Below are 21,013 nucleotides of genomic sequence, written 5' to 3'. Positions count from 1 at the left end.
TCTCTGCTGTCCTGTATACTGTTTTCAAGCCCAGCGATTAATTTTATGACTATTATTCTAAATTCACTTTCTGTTATATTATTTAAATCCTTTTTGATCAGCGTTTTTACTTGTTTCAATCATGTACATAATCAGGCATTACAATAATTTTAAAAGGATTGTTTTTCAACATTTGCCAGATTATTGTAATGTCTCTGTTATTTCTGTGTTATCAATATATATATATATATACACACACACACTCACATAGATTTCCCTGGTTCTTGGTATGTAAAGTTATGCTTGATTGAAAGCTAGACCTTTTGGTTATTATTCTATGAGACTCTGGATCTCTTTTTATTTAAAGTAGCTTCCTTGCAGTTACTCTAGCATAAGAAGAAAGTAACACTGGCTCATTATTTCCAGGTTGGGATAAGAGTCTACATTGTATAGTTGGCTTCTATTAACACCTAAGGTAGTGTGGGCTCTTGGTTATTGCTTGTTAATGGTGGTTGTTCTGGCTCTCCTCTGGGCCTCCACTAATACCTCCCTGGCTGGGAGGTGCAGGAGTATGTTACTGTTTCCCATGTGACCTTTGCTGAACATCACTTTGGGGATGGCCTCATTACTGCTGAGTGGTGGTGAAGGTCCTGATCCTCTACTAGACCTTCTCTTACATCACCTCAGTGGAGAGAGGGAGGTATGCCTCTTGAGCCAAGTGAAGGTGGAAATTCAACTCCCTAAATGGTCTCTACTACATGGTCATTACTACATGACAAGGAGAGAAGTCCAGAATCCCTATGTAGGTGTCTCTGATACCACCCCAGCATGGTGAATGGGTGGGAGTGCTAGAATGCCATAGTAAAGCCTGGCAAGAGCAGAATTCTAGGGTACCCATCTGGCTTTCTAGGCACAGGAGTGTGAGGGGAACCAGTTTTTTTGTGTGTCATTTGGCTACAAGAGAATGGTCATTATCTAAAAGTTTTCTGTATGCCAAGGTTTTCCCTTTTTTGGTTCTTTGGATGAGGTAGCAGGCTTTAGGTTATTATTATTATTTTTGGTCTATGCTTTTTGACATTTTCACATTGTTTCTTCAATTCCAACTCTAAGATATGTATAAAAAGGAAACTGAAACTCACCAATATATTTTTCCTTGATCTTGAGATTCCCCAACCAGTGTGGGAAATCTTCTCTCCACCTTATAGTGATTTTATGTATATTGCCCAGGTTTACAATTGTACTTATTGGGAAGAATAGTTGGAGGTATATCTGTTTTATCTTTTTGGAAGTGGAATTCTTCTTCTGAGTATTCCTTTACTCTTCCTCCTTTGCTGAGCATATTCTCCTCTTTGTACCCTGTATCTCATGCCTGGTAAGTTTTTTATTGTTTGTTTGTTTGTTTTGTTTTGTTTTTCTGGGCCAGTCCCCTTCTGGAAAGACCAAGACTCAATATTGTCTCTATTGGTGGTTAATAATCCAGGAACATCACCACAGGAATACCAGTAAAAACTCATACTGTCATTCAGAGGTTAGGGAACCCAGGTGTTCTGTCAATTTTCTGCATTCTTTGGGTCCATGCTTGTCTTTATGTTTCCATAAACAATGCATCTAGCACCCCTAAGCCCAGTTCTAACATCTGTACAATGGGGATAATCATACTTTGCAGGCTTTTTCTCTGCACTAAATGAGATATTATAAGGGAATTCTTTGTGAATTGTGCATTGTGATAGAAATGTTTTATATTATTGTTGCTGTGGAAAAAGAAAAGAAAGAAAAGCATGCTCAAGTGTCTTAATAAGTGAAGGAAAACCAAATATTTCAAATGTGCCCTTAGTAATTCCCATCCATAAAAGGGAGTGTTAACAATATTATGTGTTAAGAATACAGTGGAAAACACAGCCAGGTTCCTTGACCTCATGAAGATTACATGCTACTGGAGGACATACACAATTAGTAAATAACTAAACAAATAACTATATATATTATTGATTGTGCTAAGTGCTGTGAGGTTGAAAATAAAAAGGTTAATGAAATAGACTGGAAGTAAGAGAAGAAGAGGTATTTTACGTAAAATATTCAAAATGAAGTTATGCCTGCCTGTGCTGAGAATAAAGAATGAGAAGACCCAGCTGTACAAGAGCTCAGGAGGATGTTACATCGAAGAGCAACTGCAAAGGTCCGGAGAGAGAAATACTTTGTAATTTTGAGTCAAGACACATTTGGATACCTAAAATTATTTAACTTGATCTTCTAGGAAAAAAAAACTGGATTGGAAATTCAATTTTGGATCTGTTAATTGAGAACTAGAAGGTGAAAACTTTGAAATATATCCCTAGGTGATAATATTATTTCTTCTTCCCTTATTCCTTCTAATCCTTACCTTTTATTTTTGTCTTCATACTTATTTTAGCTGTAAACAGCAATAATGGTCATTTAATATGAGAGGTAAGAAAAAGATTCATCAGCTGAAATAAGTCAGAAAGTGGTATAATGAGTGAAAAATAAAATTCACTGTCTGTGAAAAGTGAAGATAGATGGAGTGTTCCATATTTTCAGAAGAAACAACACTCAGATGACTGCACACTGTCCATGACATGCTAGTGCAGAGCTAGTTTTATAATCCATATTGAAGACTTAGCGCAGTTAATGCTGGGAAGGTGGAATGGAGAACAGTAGAGCTGAGACTTTGAAGACAGAGTGTAGGTTACAAGCTTTACTTGTCTGTTTTTTTTTCTGCAGATGTCTTAGAAGATGTTTCAGTTTACTATCTCCCACCACCAGATAGTTTCTATATTAATTTACCCTAGGATCAAAAATTAAATCATGAATTTTAAATAGAATATTACATTTAAAAGACATGGCCAAGTCATTAGTTCCACACCAAGGATAGCTAATACCTCACACACCTAGTCCCATGCTCTTTCACTGCAAACATGACAGATGGCAACACTAAATGATTCCCGTCATCTTTTCTTCCTGGTTGTTGAGTCAGATACCTTTTAAATGCAACACTCCAGGAAAACCATTACCACCAATTGGTGCTAACATCTTTAGTACAACTTATTTGCTCCAAGTGCTTTATTCTAAACTCTACTTATGTTTTCCCAAGCACCCCACTTAAATTTCTTATATATTGAATATGTTGAAGTCACACAATGGAAGGCACTTGGATCTCTGAATGACTAGTTTGAGAAAGTCCAGTTGACCAGGAATTCACATTAGATTGATGTGTGGAAACCAAATTGATTGTGTGAAGAAAAAAGAAAAAAAGAAAAAAAGAAACTAAAAACTTCAGGTAGGAGAATATTTGCTTAGCCCACTGAGATGTTTTAGAGTCCCGAGAGGAGGCAGAAAGGTGAAATCTTTTCAGGATAAGCTCATGAGTTCTAGGGCTGAGACTATAGTCCTGAGGACCTTGAGTGATTTCTTTGAATTAGGACCTGGGGCATGAACCATGAGAAGGCAGTCTCAGATGCTGAAATGGAAATTACTGTGAACTTCCAAGAGAGGGAACCTGTACATTCCGGGTCTGGTAGAGATTTTCTTGTTGTTGTTGTTATTGTTGTTTTGTTTTGTTTTTTGTTTTGTTTTTTGTTGTAGTTTCATTTATTTATTTATTTGTTTATTTATTTATTTATTTATATGAGAATGGAAGTGAATGTGACACAAAGAAAAGCAAGCCCAGCACTGATGTTATCTCTGGGTACCACTTGGAGAAGTGATGTGGCTGATTTGTGGGGCTAAAGGGATGACTGCTTGAGAGACAGCAACAAGGGTATGGCTTGCCTGTGGTGTCACAGCATTTCGAAGATGAGCCTCCTTGCTCCCTTATGGGTGGTCTGAGTCAAGTTTCAGAGAGAAACCAAAACAGAGAGGGAAATGGGTAATATCTCAATGAATGGCATATGCTTCAATCAGATTAGTTAAATGAGATAATACAGACAAACAAATGAGCATAAATGAATAAATGGAGTATATGATTAAATCTTCAAATAAAAAGATTAGCTTACTATGGAGAGTGACAGATGTTACTACAGCAGGTAGTAAAGTAGTCCAAGGCTGGAACTTCACCTTCAAAAATTCTCTAAATATTTAAAATATGGAACAACCTTAAAGTTGGTCTTACATTTTATATAGATATAAAGTTGGCTTTCTGAAAGCCACTCCACTAGCTAATGAAAGAACCAAGACCAAATCTGATGTCTCTTGACTCCAACTCTAGGATTTTTCCAATATAGCAGGTTTTTAAATTTTTTTAATGTTTATTTGTTTTTGACAGAGAGAGAGGGACAGAGAATAAATGGGGGAGGGGCAGAGAGAGAGAGAGAGGGACACAGAATCCGAAGCAGGCTCCAGGATCTGAGCTGTCAGTACAGAGCCTGACGCGGGGCTCTAACTCACAGACCACGTGGCTCGAAATCACAGACCGCAAGATCATGACCTGAGCCAAAGTCAGATGCTCAACTGACTAAGCCACCCAGGTGCCCCTCCAATACAGCAGTTTTTAAGGATCCTTTAGGACAAAGCCAAAACCTGTAGTCTCAAGGAAGAACAAAGGACTGTAGTTTTGGTCATGGACTAACAATTTATCCTGTTCAAGGGACTGTCACTGTCCCATCATAATAAAACCTTCTCTCACCTCATTCCTAACTCTATAAAAGTCTTTTCGTTAAAGACAGCTCAGTGAGAGTCCTTTCTCCTTTCTTCATGACCCTCCTCCCAGCCCCTGTCTTCATCTCCACTACTGTATTATAGATTCACAATGTCCTGTTTCTTTTCTTTGAACAAGTAAAATGAAAGCCATTGCTGTCAAATCCCATCTCCAGGGAAACTTCGGTTCCCATACCCAGGGCCAGCAACATCCCAATCTGTGGTCCAATGTTTCCCACAATTTGAAAACATTGCACTGTGAATGGTTCACTACAGGAAGCAGAATTGTTCTCAGGAGATTGGACAGCCATTATCTAATGTGTATGCCAACTCTTAGAGGTATCATGGCTACCATTTTGATTTCTCATCACTAAATATGGAGTATTAAACCAGTAATGCAACACTGGTCTGAAATGCAACATTCAGATTTTATTCAAGATTCTAATGGGAGATTTCTCACTGCCCTGTGGATTCTTAGGGTGAACAGGTCTCATTTGGTCATAAGCACAGGACCTTAGATTACTCAAATTCTTTATTAATATCCTAGTTTAGAATTAGAAACCACTGGTAAATGCTATGCCAAGTGTTTGCTTCTTCACTCCTTAAGGGTCAGGGGTGGAAATCAAGGTAGGCATGTGGGAATACAAACACCAGGAAGGGGGGCAGGAAATTTCTCTACTGAGTTTCCTATAAAGTAAATACCCTAATAATTGTCAAGGGATCAATATTTATTATCAACTAACATCTCAGCTATCAGCAAGAAACTCAGGATTAGAGGAAATAGCACAGAGAAATGTAGATGAAGGTTGTAGAATGAAGCCAGTGAGAATGCTGTGGGTAGGCTTGTGGGGGGAAAGGATATATTTACAGTTGTCAGAACATGAAAAGAAATACTCATGAGGCTTTCCTTCTCAGAATGCGTATGTTCGTTTAGAGCCTATTTTGGGCCCATGGCTGTTTCTCTTTTTTTTCTTTAATTTAATTTTTTTTAATTTACATCCAAATTAGTTAGCATATAGTGCAACAATGATTTCAGGAGTAGATTCCTTAATGCCCCTTACCCATTTAGCCCATCCCCCCTCCCACAACCCCTCCAGTAACCCTCTGCTTGTTCTCCATATTTAAGAGTCTCTTATGCTTTGTCCCCCTCCTTGTTTTTACATTATTTTTGTTTCCCTTCACTTATGTTCATCTGTTCTGTCTCTTAAAGTCCTTCTGCACAGCAAAGGAAACAATCAGCAAAACTAAAAGGCAACCAACAGAATGGGAGAAGATATTTGCAAACAACATATCAGATAAAAGGTTAGTATCCAAAATCTATAAAGAACTTATCAAACTCAACACCCAAAAAACAAACAATTCATTGAGAAATGGGGAAAAGACATTAATAGACACTTCTCCAAAGAAGACATCCAGATGCCCAACCAATACATGAAAAAATGTTCCACATTACTCATCATCAGGGAAATACAAATCAAAACCACAATGAAATACCACCTTACATCTGTCAGAATAGCTAAAATTAACAACTCAGGTAAAAACAGATGTTGGCAAGGATGCGGAGGAAGAGGATCTCTTTTGCATTGTTGGTGGGAATGCAAGCTGGTGCGCCACTCTGGAAAACAGTATGGAGGTTCCTCAAAAAATTAAAAATAGAATTACCCTATGACTCATGGCTATCTCTTTAGTTGACTGTGCCACTTGACATCATTGGGTTTTTCATCTATAAATGGCAGATATTTGTTCTAGGCAGTGATCTCTTGTCCCTGTTTTAAAACTTCAGTAGAAGAATTTAGATTCTCCCAGGGGATCCCATTCTACAATCTAGTATCCTCTTTCTAACATAGACATTTTTTTTTTTAGTTTGACCTGAATTCTTGAATGCTGACTTGATTCATTTCCTCTGGATATGTATATAGACACAGTACTGGAAATAATGCTTCATTTTTCTGTGTTATGTTTTAGGTATTAGAGTCAGAAGGCTATCATTCAAGACCTGTTTTTACTATTTATATCCATCAACTGTAAATAAAAATAATACCTATTTTGTATGGCTGTTGGCTGTTGTTACCAAATAACACTTATGGAAGCAGTCTGTCACTTGGAAATCATAGATAAACTGGGGAGTATTTTCATTATATTGTGATTTTGACCTTTTCTAAGGCTTGTCTGACTATTGGGTCTCTCAAGGATGTAGGATGTATCTCCACAGCTGAAATTTTTTTTGGTCAACATTCCTGGGGAGTTCCCTGCCATGTTGTCATTTGTTGACTCCCTTCTGAATTGGTACACTTGTGCTGCAGTTATTTTGAAGCCTAGTGGATTCAAGGGGAAGTCAAAAAATTTATTTACTTTATGTTGGTTACACTGCAACCCACAGGATACAACAAAATATAGAGGAGATATACTGGACACCATATCAAGGTGTACTGAAAAAAAAAAGACATAGGACAGCAGAACATTATAGGATATAGAAAAATGTAACTAATTTTCTCTTAATACTATGTGACTTTAGAGGGTCATAAGTCCCAAGCCAAAGGAAAATGGTTTGACTGTGAAATGACTGGCTCTCTCATACTTAGGTTTTATTATGCAGTCCATTTTCCTTTCTGCTAGGAATTGCTTGGATGTGGAGGATGTCCTTTCATCCACCACTCTCCCCCGCCCCCACCCAGATCCAACCTTCAGCTTTCTTCACTTTGCTCTGTACCCTGGAGGTTTACCTGTGTAAATGGCATTAGTAGGATACTTCTCCCTCTGGCTTCCAACTGAATTCCACAAATGTGGATCGCTGGCTAAAGGAGAGAGCAGGAAAATGAGGGCAGAACACTTGTTCTCCAGGCCCCTTCCAGAAATGTTTCTTTCCATGAGTTAGCTGTTTCTTAAAAAATTGTATATCATATTGGGCAGCCCTCTCTTCATGTGTCTTTATCCCAAAGTAGGCTACATCTCTTTGGCCCTTCAGGCCAAGATACAGAAATTATGTGCTAAATTTCAGCTATTACTAATCCTCAGGATACTACACTCTCTCTGTGGGTAGTAGAGTTCACTGCCAAAACCTTATATATAGTCCCTTTTTTATACTCTTCTCAAACTCCTAGATTGTGACAGATCTTTCTTGCCTAAACCCTAGTTAGTCTCTAACGATGGCCTCTTTTTGAGGTGGCACAGTGGAAGGTATTGTGGTTCTGTGGCCTGAAGGTAGGGTGATCACTGGGAGGGGAAAAAGCAAAATCACATGATGTATGGCCCTTGCCATTTCCCTTCTTCCTAAATTCCTCTGACATTTGATCCAAGCAAAATGTCAAGTGCATAATAAAGACCAGTTTGGAAGATATAGAAAGACCTCTAGGAGGTGAATGAAGGATTTGTGGAGATTAGGAAGCAGGGATAGTGATTTCATCATTTCCTTTGATTGCAGCAGAAGTTCTTGCAGTCTCTGCGCAGTTCTTTCTTTTAAGCCTCCACTTACTTGCTGTGTGAATGTAGAAGAAGTTATTTAACCCATTCATGCCTCCATTTCATCAAGAGTAAAAAGACAGAACATTCTTAAGATTTGGAATTGAGTGGGTTAATACTTCGTAAAATGCATATAAGAATGCTTCAAAACTCAATAAATCTTAGTTGTTATTTTGGCTTCTCCTTCTGCACCTTTTCTCCTGCTCTTCCTTCATCTTATTAGTATTCTCATAATTATTTTTTCCACCAACGTGGTATTTTCGGTCAACACTGGTCTTTCCAGGAAACTATAAATTCCAGCCATAGGATTCAATTAGTTCAATTCCTCAGGATTCTGAATTCCAGTCCTGATTTATTCTTCATCTCATAGTAACCTGCAGGAGAGGATTTTCATCTTTTTATTTCCCCCTAGGCTTCCGATTTTATTAATTTCCCCCAAATCATGAGGCAAAACTAATTTTAACCATCATAAAATTAGCTGGAAGTTGAAAGATAAGCATGACTGATCTTAACTATCTCAGGCATTTTATTAAGAAAAGGAATTCTTTTTTTTTTTTTTTTTTTTTTTTTATGAAATTTATTGACAAATTGGTTTCCATACAACACCCAGTGCTCATCCCAAAAGGTGCCCTCCTCAATACCCATCACCCACCCTCTCCTCCCTCCCACCCCCCATCAACCCTCAGTTTGTTCTCAGTTTTTAAGTCTCTTATGCTTTGGCTCTCTCCCATTCTAACCTCTTTTTTTTTTTTTTTTCCTTCCCCTCCCCCATGGGTTCCTGTTCAGTTTCTCAGGATCCACATAAGAGTGAAACCATATGGTATCTGTCTTTCTCTGTATGGCTTATTTCACTTAGCATCACACTCTCCAGTTCCATCCACGTTGCTACGAAAGGCCATATTTCATTTTTTCTCATTGCCACGTAATATTCCATTGTATATATAAACCACAATTTCTTTATCCATTCATCAGTTGATGGACATTTAGGCTCTTTCCATAATTTGGCTATTGTTGAGAGTGCTGCTATGAACATTGGGGTACACGTGGCCCTATGCATCAGCGCTCCTGTATCCCTTGGATAAATTCCTAGCAGTGCTATTGCTGGGTCATAGGGTAGGTCTATTTTTAATTTTCTGAGGAACCTCCACACTGCTTTCCAGAGCGGCTGCACCAATTTGCATTCCCACCAACAGTGCAAGAGGGTTCCCGTTTCTCCACATCCTCTCCAGCATCTATAGTCTCCTGATTTGTTCATTTTGGCCACTCTGACTGGCGTGAGGTGATACCTGAGTGTGGTTTTGATTTGTATTTCCCTGATAAGGAGCGACGCTGAACATCTTTTCATGTGCCTGTTGGCCATCCGGATGTCTTCTTGAGAGAAGTGTCTATTCATGTTTTCTGCCCATTTCTTCACTGGGTTATTTGTTTTTCGGGTGTGGAGTTTGGTGAGCTCTTTATAGATTTTGGATACTAGCCCTTTGTCCGATATGTCATTTGCGAATATCTTTTCCCATTCCGTTGGTTGCCTTTTAGTTTTGTTGGTTGTTTCCTTGGCTGTGCAGAAGCTTTTTATCTTCATAAGGTCCCAGTAATTCACTTTTGCTTTTAATTCCCTTGCCTTTGGGGATGTGTCGAGTAAGAGATTGCTACGGCTGAGGTCAGAGAGGTCTTTTCCTGCTTTCTCCTCTAAGGTTTTGATGGTTTCCTGTCTCACATTTAGGTCCTTTATCCATTTTGAGTTTATTTTTGTGAATGGTGTGAGAAAGTGGTCTAGTTTCAACCTTCTGCATGTTGCTGTCCAGTTCTCCCAGCACCATTTGTTAAAGAGGCTGTCTTTTTTCCATTGGATGTTCTTTCCTGCTTTGTCAAAGATGAGTTGGCCATACGTTTGTGGGTCTAGTTCTGGGGTTTCTATTCTATTCCATTGGTCTATGTGTCTGTTTTGGTGCCAATACCATGCTGTCTTGATGATGACAGCTTTGTAGTAGAGGCTAAAGTCTGGGATTGTGATGCCTCCTGCTTTGGTCTTCTTCTTCAAAATTCCTTTGGCTATTCGGGGCCTTTTGTGGTTCCATATGAATTTTAGGATTGCTTGTTCTAGTTTCGAGAAGAATGCTGGTGCAATTTTGATTGGGATTGCATTGAATGTGTAGATAGCTTTGGGTAGTATTGACATTTTGACAATATTTATTTTTCCAATCCATGAGCAGGGAATGTCTTTCCATTTCTTTAAATCTTCTTCAATTTCCTTCATAAGCTTTCTATAATTTTCAGCATACAGATCCTTTACATCTTTGGTTAGATTTATTCCTAGGTATTTTATGCTTCTTGGTGCAATTGTGAATGGGATCAGTTTCTTTATTTGTCTTTCTGTTGCTTCATTGTTAGTGTATAAGAATGCAACTGATTTCTGTACATTGATTTTGTATCCTGCAACTTTGCTGAATTCCTGTATCAGTTCTAGCAGACTTTTGGTGGAGTCTATCGGATTTTCCATGTATAATATCATGTCATCTGCAAAAAGCGAAAGCTTGACTTCATCTTTGCCAATTTTGATGCCTTTGATTTCCTTTTGTTGTCTGATTGCTGATGCTAGAACTTCCAGCACTATGTTAAACAGCAGCGGTGAGAGTGGGCATCCTTGTCGTGTTCCTGATCTCAGGGAAAAAGCTCTCAGTTTTTCCCCGTTGAGGATGATGTTAGCTGTGGGCTTTTCATAAATGGCTTTTATGATCTTTAAGTATGTTCCTTCTATCCCGACTTTCTCAAGGGTTTTTATTAAGAAAGGGTGCTGGATTTTGTCGAAGGCCTTTTCTGCATCGATTGACAGGATCATATGGTTCTTCTCTTTTTTTTTGTTAATGTGATGTATCACGTTGATTGATTTGCGAATGTTGAACCAGCCCTGCATCCCAGGAATGAATCCCACTTGATCATGGTGAATAATTCTTTTTATATGCCGTTGAATTCGATTTGCTAGTACCTTATTGAGAATTTTTGCATCCATATTCATCAGGGATATTGGCCTGTAGTTCTCTTTTTTTACTGGGTCTCTGTCTGGTTTAGGAATCAAAGTAATACTGGCTTCATAGAATGAGTCTGGAAGTTTTCCTTCCCTTTCTATTTCTTGGAATAGCTTGAGAAGGATAGGTATTATCTCTGCTTTAAACGTCTGGTAGAACTCCCCTGGGAAGCCATCTGGTCCTGGACTCTTATTTGTTGGGAGATTTTTGATAACCGATTCAATTTCTTCGCTGGTTATGGGTCTGTTCAAGCTTTCTATTTCCTCCTGATTGAGTTTTGGAAGAGTGTGGTTGTTCAGGAATTTGTCCATTTCTTCCAGGTTGTCCAGTTTGTTGGCATATAATTTTTCATAGTATTCCCTGATAATTGTTTGTATCTCTGAGGGATTGGTTGTAATAATTCCATTTTCATTCATGATTTTATCTATTTGGGTCATCTCCCTTTTCTTTTTGAGAAGCCTGGCTAGAGGTTTGTCAATTTTGTTTATTTTTTCAAAAAACCAACTCTTGGTTTCGTTGATCTGCTCTACAGTTTTTTTAGTTTCTATATTGTTTATTTCTGCCCTGATCTTTATTATTTCTCTTCTTCTGCTGGGCTTAGGCTGCCTTTGCTGTTCTGCTTCTAGTTCCTTTAGGTGTGCTGTTAGATTTTGTATTTGGGATTTTTCTTGTTTCTTGAGATAGGCCTGGATTGCAATGTATTTTCCTCTCAGGACTGCCTTTGCTGCGTCCCAAAGCGTTTGGATTGTTGTATTTTCATTTTCATTTGTTTCCATATATTTTTTAATTTCTTCTCTAATTGCCTGGTTGACCCACTCATTCGTTAGTAGGGTGTTCTTTAACCTCCATGCTTTTGGAGGTTTTCCAGACTTTTTTCTGTGGTTGATTTCAAGCTTCATAGCTTTGTGGTCTGAAAGTAAGCATGGTATAATTTCAATTCTTGTAAACTTATGAAGGGCTGTTTTGTGACCCAGTATATGATCTATCTTGGAGAATGTTCCATGTGCACTCGAGAAGAAAGTATATTCTGTTGCTTTGGGATGCAGAGTTCTAAATATATCTGTCAAGTCCATCTGATCCAATGTCTCATTCAGGGCCCTTGTTTCTTTATTGACCGTGTGTCTAGATGATCTATCCATTTCTGTAAGTGGTGTATTAAAGTCCCCTGCAATTACCACATTCTTATCAATAAGGTTGCTTATGTTTATGAGTAATTGTTTTATATATTTGGGGGCTCCGGTATTCGGTGCATAGACATTTATAATTGTTAGCTCTTCCTGATGGATAGACCCTGTAACTATTATATAATGTCCTTCTTCATCTCTTGTTACAGCCTTTAATTTAAAGTCTAGTTTGTCTGATATAAGTATGGCTACTCCAGCTTTCTTTTGGCTTCCAGTCGCATGATAAATAGTTCTCCATCCCCTCACTCTCAATCTAAAGGTGTCCTCAGGTCTAAAATGAGTCTCTTGTAGACAGCAAATAGATGGGTCTTGTTTTTTTATCCATTCTGATACCCTATGTCTTTTGGTTGGCGCATTTAATCCATTTACATTCAGTGTTATTATAGAAAGATACGGGTTTAGAGTCATTGTGATGTCTGTATGTTTTATGCTTGTAGTGATGTCTCTGGGACTTTGTCTCACAGGGTCCCCCTTAGGATCTCTTGTAGGGCTGGTTTAGTGGTGACAAATTCCTTCAGTTTTTGTTTGTTTGGGAAGACCTTTATCTCTCCTTCTATTCTAAATGACAGACTTGCTGGATAAAGGATTCTCGGCTGCATATTTTTTCTGTCTAGCACCCTGAAAATCTCGTGCCAATTCTTTCTGGCCTGCCAAGTTTCAAAAGAGAGATCAGTCACGAGTCTTATAGGTCTCCCTTTATATGTGAGGGCACGTTTACCCCTTGCTGCTTTCAGAATTTTCTCTTTATCCTTGTATTTTGCCAGTTTCACTATGATATGTCGTGCAGAAGATCGATTCAAGTTACGTCTGAAGGGAGTTCTCTGTGCCTCTTGGATTTCAATGCCTTTTTCCTTCCCCAGTTCAGGGAAGTTCTCAGCTATGATTTCTTCAAGTACCCCTTCAGCACCTTTCCCTCTCTCTTCCTCCTCTGGGATACCAATTATGCGTATATTATTTCTTTTTAGTGTATCACTTAATTCTCTAATTTTCCCCTCATACTCCTGGATTTTTTTATCTCTCTTTTTCTCAGCTTCCTCTTTTTCCATAACTTTATCTTCTAGTTCACCTATTCTCTCCTCTGCCTCTTCAAGCCGAGCTGTGGTGGTTTCCATTTTGTTATGCATTTCGTTTAAAGCGTTTTTCAGCTCCTCGTGACTGTTCCTTAGTCCCTTGATCTCTGTAGCAAGAGATTCTCTGCTGTCCTGTATACTGTTTTCAAGCCCAGCGATTAATTTTATGACTATTATTCTAAATTCACTTTCTGTTATATTATTTAAATCCTTTTTGATCAGCTCATTAGCTGTTGTTATTTCCTGGAGATTCTTCTGAGGGGAGTTCTTCCGCTTGGTCATTTTGGATAGTCCCTGGAGTGGTGCGGACCTGCAGGGCACTTCCCCTGTGCTGTAGTGTATAACTGGAGTTGGTGGGTGGGGCCGCAGTCAGACCTGATGTCTGTCCCCAGCCCACCGCTGGGGCCACGGTCAGACTGGTGTGTGCCTTCTCTTCCCCTCTCCTAGGGGCGGGATTCACTGTGGGGTGGTGTGGCTCGTCTGGGCTACTTGCACCGTGCCAGGCTTGTGATGCTGGGGATCTGGCGTATTAGCTGGGGTGGGTAGGCAAGGTGCTCGGGGGCAGGAGGGGCAGGCTTAGATCGCTTCTCCTTAGGTGATCCACTTCAGGAGGGGCCCTGTGGCAGCGGGAGGGAGTCAGATCCGCTGCCGGAGGTTTGGCTCCGCCGAAGCGCAGAGTTGGGTGTTTGCGCGGAGGGAGCAAGTTCCCCGGCAGGAACAGGTTCTCTTTGGGATTTCGGCTGGGGGATGGGCGGGGGAGATGGCGCTGGCGAGCGCCTTTGTTCCCCACCAAACTGAGCTCTGTTGTCAGGGGGCTCAGCAGCTCTCCCTCCCTTTGTCCTCCAGCCTTCCCGCTTTCCGAGCAGAGCTGTTAACTTATGACCTCCCAGACGCTAAGTCGCGCTTGCTGTCGGAACACAGTCCGCCCGGCCCCTCCGCTTTTGCAAGCCAGACTCGGTGGCTGTGCTTGGCCGGCGAGCCGCCCCTCCGCCCCGGCTCCCTCCCGCCAGTCCGTGGAGCGCGCACCGCCTCGCCGCCCTTCCTACCCTCTTCCGTGGGCCTCTCGTCTGCGTTTGGCTCCGGCGACTCCGTTCTGCTAATCCTCTGGCGGTTTTCTGGGTTATTTAGGCAGATGTAGATGGAATCTAAGTGATCAGCAGGACGTGCGGTGAGCCCAGCGTCCTCCTAAGCCGCCATCTTGCCGCCGACCACCAAGAAAAGGAATTCTTATTGTAAACTGAATTCTTCCTGCTTCCGTTTATCTGTTTTTCTGATGATTTATTCTCACTTGAGATATTTAATGTATTTCCTCTTATTTATTTGTGGGTGTTGATAATTACTGGAAAACCTTGAGGTTTGCTCTGTGGCAAACTAGAGATACATACAGTTTCCCTTCTGGGCCTTGAGCTCATCAAATGATTTCTATTCCAGTTTGCTTTCTGCCCAGGTATTGTCATTGCTTACATCCTTAATTCATTCAGATGCTCCTATTGGAGAGAACTTTTAGAGACCTCCTTGCCACTCTCTATCCCCTTCCTTTACTTGGTTTTAGTTTAGTTTAATAACATATACCTATATACTTTTATATATTATGTTCATTTGTTCAGTGGCTGTCTTCTCCACTGGCAAATAAGTCATTTGAGAGGCAGAATTTTGATAATTTTGTGTATTTCTATATCCCAGGCACCAAAGTGTGCTGGAAAACTTCAATTTTTCCCATCATATCTACTCTCCTATTTGATATTCATACCATAATTTGACCCATAAGATGGAACAGTGGATCCCTTTTAGGATATATTTGACCTGAGTATCTCTGAAGGATGTTGGCAGTTGGAAAGTGTAGTCACCTATGTGTATCTGTGTTCTGATCATACTCCCTCTATCCCTTCTCCTGTAGGACAGACTTTAGCTTTCCTATGGTATCTATTAAGTTATATCCATAACTTTGTAAAAGAATCTTTTTGCGAATATTGCCTCAACTAACCCACTTTTTTTCTGCATGTGCCTTGACTGATATATCCTGTATTTGCCACATAATAAATGTGTTTTTAATGCTTTTCAATAGCTAGAAGTTGGTTTTAAAGAAAGAAGACTTATGTTATTACTTCCATGAGGTTAATAGGAAGGGGTTCTTAAAAGGTGAAAGATGATCTTCCATAATACAAACTGTTGCCCTGAAATAAACCCCAAAATTTAAAAAATCTATAAAGAAATAAGTTTTAAACCCACAAAAATATTTGTAGTTTCATCAGGATAGAAAATAAATGATAGATAAAGTTTATTAAGAATCTCTGAGATTTAATCCTCTTCCTGGTGGTTTATCTGTTATCATTATGACTGGTTTTGTTCTTACTCCATAACATACCTTCTGCAACACAGCTGTGTCATCCAGGGTCTTGGGAGCTAAAATTATACTTTGTTTCCAACATGAATTTAAGTTTTATATTTTCTGATAATCCACAAGAAAAATAAAGTCTATTATATACTCTGGGATTTTCTAAAGCGAACTTCATTTTGGTTGACAACTAGCCACATTCTACAGGCTAATGTACTTGCTCTTTCAGTAAACTATTTTCTTATTTACAAGGCACTGCCTATTGAACTAAGATGTCAGTAGATAATCAGGTAAATTGCCACTTCCACATCACTTGTGGAGATGAAGATGGTTTGGGATATTCACTGGGTAAAAAGAGTACAACAGACTGAATGCATCTTTTTTCCCATTCATCTTGAAGATCTCACAGTGACTGTCAGTCAAATTATAAGCCTTTAAGAAGTGCATATTAGATTTTACTAGGAGAATTCTGGGAAGATGATAATCTCAACAGTGAATTTTTTTTTATTGAGGTAAAACTGGTTTATAACATTGTATTAGTTTCAGGTGTGCAACATAATAATTTGATATTTTTATACACTACAAAGTTATCACCACAGTAAATCTATTTATAATCTGTCATCTTACAATTGACCTCCTTCATCCCTTTTTCTCATCTCCTGACCAACTTCCCCTGTGATAACCACCAATATGTTCTCCGAATCTATGGCTTTTGCTTTGTTTATTTGATTTGTTTTTCAAATTCCACTTGTAAACAAAACCATACAGTATTTATCTTTCTTGGTCTGCCTCATTTTAGTTGGCACAATACCCTCAAGGTCCATTCATGTCATCATGAATGGTAAGATTTCCTTTTATATGTCTGAGTATTATTCCATTGTGTATATGCATTGTGTACACACACACACACACACACACACATACACACCATAACTTCTTTACCCATTCATCCATCAATTTACACTCCCACCAACAGTGTATGAGGGTACTCTTTTTTTCCACATCTTCTCTAACACTTCTTATTTCTTCTTTTTTTGATAATTGCCATTCTAACAGGTGTGATATGATATCTCATTGTGGTTTTAATTTGCTTTTCTTTGATAATTAGTGATAATGAAATTCTCTTTGTGTTCCTGTTGGCCATCTGCATGTCTTTTTTGGGAAAATGTCTATTTAGATTTTCTACCTATTTTTGTTTTATGCTATTGAGCAATTTTTTATATATTGTGGTTACTAATGACTTATTTGATACATGATTTGCAAATATTTTCTCTGATTCAATAAATTCCCCTTTCATTTTGTTGATGGATTCCTTTGCTGTGCAGTTTTTATTTGTTTGTTTGTTTGTTTGATGTAGTTCCACTTTTTTATTTTTGCTTTTGTTGCTTTTGCTTTTGAAGTTGGATTAAAAAAACCAGTGCCAAGACCAATGTCAGGGAGCTTAGCACCTATGTTTTCTTCTACGAGTTTTATGGCTTCATTACATCCAAGTATTTAATCCACTTTGAGTTAATTTTGTGCATGGTGTAAGATAGTGCTCTAGATTGATTCTCCTTCATGTGGCTGTCCAGTTTTACCAAAAGCATATATTGAAAATACTATTCTTTTATACTCCTTGTATATTTTTGCTACTTTGTCATAAGTAGTAGGCTATATATGTGTGGGATTATTTCTGGGCTCTCTATTCAGTTGCATTGATCTATGTGTCTGTATTTATGCCAATACCACACTGTTTTGATTGTTATAGATTTGTAATATAGTTTGAAACTAGTGAGCATGATACCTCTTCTTTCTCAAGATTGTTTTGATTATTACTTACAACAAGGTGGATAGAACTAGAGTATATTATGCTAAGAGAAATAAGTCACAGAAAGACATATATGATATGATTTCACTCGTGGAATTTAAGAAACAAAACAAATGAACGTAGAGGGAGTGAAGGAAAAATAAGATAAAAACAGAGAGGGAAGCAAATCATAAGAGACTCTTCTAAAAATTTTTTAAATGTTTATATATTTTTGATAGATAGAGCATGTACAAGAGTTGGGGGGGGGGTGCGCAGAGAGAAAGCCAGAGACACAGAATCCAAAGCAGGCTCTAGGCTCTGAGCTGTCAGCACAAAGCCCAATGACACAGGGCTCCACTTCACGACCTGTGAGATCATGACCTGAGCTGAAGTTGGAAGTTTAACTGACTGAGCCACCCAGGGGCCCTCTTAAGAGACTTTTAAGTACAGAGAACAAACTGAAGCTTGCTAGAGGGGAGATGGGTGGAGGGGGATCGGCTAAATGGGTGATGGCATTAAGGAGGGCACTTGTTGGAATGAACACTGGGTGTTACATGTAAGTGATAAATCACTAAATTCTACTCCTGAACACTGGGTGTTACATGTAAGTGATAAATCACTAAATTCTACTCCTGAAACCAATACTACATGATATTACTACACTATATTACACTATATTACAATATACTACACTATATTACAATACTATACTCTATGTTAACTATCTTGAATTAAAAAGAAAAGAAAAGAAAAGAAAAAGTAAAAAACAAAAATTGCTTTGGATATTTTGTGTGTGTGTGCTCTACACACATTTTGGAATTATTTGTTCTATTTCTGTGAAAAATGTCATTAGAATTTTAATATGGATTACATTGAATCTGTACATTGCTTTGATATTTTAACAATATTAATTCTTCTAATCCATGAACATGAAATATCCACTTTTTTGATTGTGTATATTCTTCAATTTCTTTCATCCGTAACTGATAGCTTTCAATGTACAATTCTTTCACTTCTTGGTTAAAATTATTTCTAGATATTTTATTCTTTTTGATGTAACCATAAATGAGGTTGCTTTCTTAATTTGTCATCATGATACTTTGTTTTTGTTGTACAGAAATGCAACAGATTTTTGTGTACTGACTTTGTATCCTGCAACTTTACTGAATTTTTTATTAAATCTAATAGCTTTCTGGTGGAGGCTTTAGGATTTTCTATGAAGTATCATTTTATCCTCAAATAGTGACAGTTTTATATTTTACTAACCAATCTGGGTGCCTTTATGTCTTTTTCTTGCTTAATTGGTGTAGCACAGCTTTTCAATACAATGTTGAAGAAAAATGACAAGAGCGGGTAACCTTGTCTGTTCCTGATCTTAGACTCTAGGAAAATCTTTCAGCTTTTCCTCATTTAGTATGATGTTAGCTGTGGGTTTGTCATATATGACATGCATTACATTGAAGTATATTTCCTCTATACTCATTTTGTTGAGTTTTTTTTTAATCATAATTGGATGTTTGGTTTTGTCAAATGCTTTTTCTGCATCTATTGAGATGACATTTTTATCCTTCCTTGTGTTAATGTGTTGTATCATGTTATTGATTTCTGGATGTTGAATCATTCTTTCATCCTTATAATATATCCCACCTTATCATGGTGCATGACTTTTTTAATGCATTGTTGAATTCAATTTGCTAATATTTCATTGAGGATTTTTTCATCTTGCTCATCAGGGATATTAGCCTGTAATTTTCTTTTTTTTTCCTTCTCTTTTCCTTTCCCTTTCCCTTTCCCTTTTCCTTCCCTTCTTTTTCCTTTCCCTTTCCCTTTCCCTTTCCCTTTCCCTTTCCCTTTCCTTTCTTCTCCTCCTCTCCTCTCCTCTCCTCTCTTCTCTTCTTTTCTTTTTTTTTCTTTTCTTTTTCTTTGTGTATGTCTGCATATGTCCTTGTTTAGTTTTCCTATCAGGGCAATTATGGCCTCATAAAATTTGTTAGAAAGTATTACCTCCTCTTCAATTTTTGGAAGTCTTTGAGAAGGAGAGATATATAATATTTAAATGTTTAATAAAAATTGATCACTGAAGCTGTGTGATAAAGAATTTTTGTTTTTTGGAAGGGTTTTGAGTACTGATTCAATCTCCATACTAGTAATCAGTCTATTTAGATTTTCTATTTCATCATGATTCAGTCTTAGAAGATTGTATGTTTGGGAATTTTTCTTTTTCTTTTAGGCAGTCCAATTTGTTGGTGTATAGTTCCTTTTAGTTCTCTTACAATACTTTGTGTCTGTGTATCAGTTATAAATTCTCCTCTTTCATTTCCAATTTTATTTATTTGAACCCTTGGTCTTTTTTCTTGGCAGTTGTAGCTAAAGATTTGCCTATTTTATTTATTTGTTCAAAGAATCAGTTCTTAGTTTCATTGATCTTTTCTATTGCCTTTTTAGCTTCATTTAATTCTGCTCTGATCTTTATTATTTTTTCCATTAATTGGGGGCTTTGTTTGTTCTTTTTCTAGTTTCTTTAATGTAAAGTTTAAATTTTACTTGAGATTTTTCTTGTTTCTTGGGGTATGCCTATATCACTATGAGATTTCCTCAAAATTATTTTCACTGCATCTCATGGATTTGGGGTTGTTGTATTTCCATTTTCATTTGCTGCAAGATATTTTCTGATATCCATTTTGGTTATTTCATTGACCACTGGTTGTTCAGTAGCGTGTTGGTTGACTTCCACCTATTTATGATTTTTCAAGTTTTCATCTTGAATTGGTTTCTAGTTTTATACCATTGTGGTCAGAAAATGTTCTTTATATAATTTTAATCTTCTTAAATTTATTGTGACTTGTTTTGTGGCTTAATATGTGATCTATTATGGACAATGTTTTATGGGAATATGAACATATAAGAATGGTCTGCTGCTTTTGGGTAAAATGTTCTGTATATATCTGTTAAGTCCATCTGATCTAATGTGTTATTTGAGGCTGATATTTCCTTATTGACTTTCTCTCTGGGTGATCTATCCATTGATATAAATAGTGTATTAAGATCCCTTACTATTACTATTACTGTCAATTTTGCCTTTTAGGTCTATTAATAATTGCTTTATATATTTAGGTGCTCCTATGTGGAGTGCATAGATATTTAATATATCCTCTTACTGGAACGACCCATTTATCATTGTGTGAGGCCTTTCTCTTTTAGGTCTTTTATTTATTTATTGTTTGTTTGTTTGAAATTGTCCATTAAAGGAAATCTTATATTTTATATATTTTGTTTTTCCTTTTTTTTCATTTTTTTATTTAAAGTATATTTAATTAACACGGAGTTTAATAGTAGTGTCAGGAGTACAGTTTAATGATTTATCACTTACATACAATACCCAGTGTTCATCACAAGTGCCCTCCTTAATGCCCATCACCCATATAGGTCATCTCTCACCCACGTTTCTTCATCAACCCTCAGTATGTTCTCTATAGTTAAGAGTCTCTTATGGTTTGCCTCCCAGCCATCCCATGTATCTTCAATCC

The sequence above is a fragment of the Prionailurus viverrinus genome, chromosome D1 (genome assembly GCF_022837055.1).
Source record: "Prionailurus viverrinus isolate Anna chromosome D1, UM_Priviv_1.0, whole genome shotgun sequence".
NCBI lineage: Eukaryota > Metazoa > Chordata > Mammalia > Carnivora > Felidae > Prionailurus > Prionailurus viverrinus.
Note: the sequence above shows the minus strand (reverse complement) of the source record.